At 40.2% G+C, this 2609-nt stretch overlaps 1 pseudogene; it reads left to right on the plus strand.

The window, feature by feature from the left end:
- The first annotated feature begins 381 nt into the window (after positions 1–381).
- LOC101590984 lies at positions 382–1644 on the plus strand (annotated as a pseudogene).
- The last annotated feature ends 965 nt before the right edge of the window (positions 1645–2609 follow it).

A 2609-nucleotide genomic window follows, 5' to 3' on the forward strand; every position in this document is an offset into this window, starting at 1 on the left:
ATATATATATATGAAAATGAGCATAATATAAATGTAATCATCATTTGGCAAAAGCACTGAAAATAAGAGTTTAAGTTCTTGTAGTTCAAATTCCAATCATCCCACTTTACTGGCTGTTGAAAATGATATATAAGTTTTAGAGATAAACATAAATAAAAGAAGAAAGAAATTTTTTTTACTGGAATAGGGTTTCTGGACTTACTTCCATAAACTTCTATGTCCACTGACTTGGTTATGTAAAGGCCTCAACAATTGAGATCTTCTCATCAATAATACACCAACCTGGATACTTGCGCTCACATTTCTTTGTCTCAGAAGCTGCATTCAGAGGTTTCAGCCTTTCTTTCCAGCGTGGTGACTTCCTTCAGCCTGTTCGGGATCATGATGACAGCAGAGGTATTGAACATTAGGGGAAAAAAAAACCCAAAAACCTGCATGAGTGTAAAACAAAAGAAGTCTATGAATTGTTTGATAGCCCAGGAAAATTCCTCCTACAGTCCAAGAACAAGATCACAGTCAGAAATGCAGCCAGAAAGAATCATCTTGAAGGAAAGCTGCCATCCCCAATAAGATTACCAGTTGTATTTTCCTGTTGTTACAGGGAGCAGGCATCAAAACTGCTTTCATCAGAAAATGTAGAGACACCTTTCATGATTCCAATTGAATGGGTTTGCAGAAGAATAGCAACTGGATCTTTCCGCAAAAGAAATTCTGGCATGAAGGAAGGATTTCAGTTTTGCCCACCTGAAGTGGGGCTGTTTTTCAAGGATGACGCTAATAGTGATCCACAGTGGTCTGAGGAACAACAATGGCTGCAAAATGTCACTTTGCTGGACTTGTGATAGGCCAAACTGAAGTAGATATCATAAGTCATGATACACAAGCTGTTTTTGAAATACTGGAGAAATCCTCGTTGCCCCAGAACTGTACACTAGTTGATATGAAGATTGAATTTGGTGTTGATGCGACTACCAAAGAAATTGATCTTGCTGATGATTGCTGGAGATCGAAGGCAGCAGAAAGACAAACAGTCTTACTCAAGGAAGTAACCCCTGAAGGGCTCCAGATGCTAAAGAAGAATTTTGATTGAGTTGCAGAGAGAGGACAACTGCTTCTGAAATCAGAAAGCCAGTGCAGGGTTGCAGTGTCGATGGGCTCAACTTCTGATCTTGGTCACTGTCCTATGGAATTTATGGGATTCCCTGTGAACGTCAAATAACATCTGCCCCAAAAGGCCCAGAAGAAACTCTGAGGACTAAAGCTGTGTACGTAGCGGAGGGCATTCCTACTGTGTTCGTGGCAGTGGTGGGTGGAAGTGATGGTTTAGGTCCGGTGATGTCTGGTAACACTGCACATCCAGTAACCAGCTGTCCTCCCCTCACATCAGACTGGGGAGCTCAGCAAGTGTGGTCTTCTCTGAGACAACCCAGTGGTCTCAGCTGCCTCCCCAACCCGTGCTTTCTCCAGAAGGATCGGCTAGTTTGCTGCTCAGATATTGGATTCAAGAAGCACTTGGTATGGGCCAAACTGTGAGCAAGCATATTGAACCCATAGATTTCCTTGAAACAGGCTGACAAGACAATCGAGAATTCAGTTTCTAAGAATGCCATTTCACGGAGTTGGGGGGGTCCTACACATTCTTAGTTCAGCTGCAGAAGAATAAACAAAATAGAAAAAAAAGTTTTGGTCAGAGAAAACAAATAAAATTGATAATGAATAAATGCTTCTCTCTCCCCATGCAGATATAGATATAGATACAGATACAGCTGTAGATACAGATATATGCTATATTCAATAGTTTTCAAGAATAACTCATGTGGTGGTGCTTTTCTCAGAGTGACTGAGCAGCCAGATGTTGACTGTGTTTGATCTAATTTATGTAGATTACTTAATGAAGCTTATTACAGTAGTTATTCTGTCTTTATTTTAAGCTATTTGTTAATGCCCTCTCCTTTGCTATGATTGTACCACAAAAGGGACAATGTAAACATTGATTACTTGATCAATAATCATGTTAGCTAATTAAAATACTCCCCTCAAGTAAGCTACAGATTAAAATTTATTTTATTCCCTTGAGGGTAATAATTGATGAGAGATGAATAAATACTGACTTTTGTTAATGAAGTAATTTTCTTCTAACATGTAAAGATGATTAATAAAAGCATTTTCAAATGCTCTCAAAGCTTATGACACATTCAACTTGTTCATCCATCCTAAGCCAGATTTTTAACTCTACAGCAGTTAAAACTTCTATGCTTTGTCATCACTCAGAATTGCCCAGAAAGTCCATTTTTCAAGACCTAGTAACTACAAATAGAGGAGGACATACACAGCACCCAGGAAGAGGTAAATTAGTGGTAATGCAGTACTGAACCAACAGATTCAAGCAAAAACCCTTTTTTCAGTGACATGTTGTACAGGCTTGAAGAATAGATAGGGAAAGTCTCATCTGGAGAAATATAGGCTAGGGCCAGGGGTTCAATTCTGAGGCCTGCCATGGTGGCCCTGCCCCCGGGGTGCACTGAGCTGGCAATTGAAACTGGGTGTGGTGGTGCACGCCTGTAATCCCAACTCTTGGGAGGCTGTAAACAGGTGGATCACTATGAGTC

Source organism: Octodon degus, unplaced genomic scaffold, assembly GCF_000260255.1.
Source record: "Octodon degus isolate 3935 unplaced genomic scaffold, OctDeg1.0 scaffold00050, whole genome shotgun sequence".
In the NCBI taxonomy this organism is placed as follows: Eukaryota; Metazoa; Chordata; class Mammalia; order Rodentia; family Octodontidae; genus Octodon; species Octodon degus.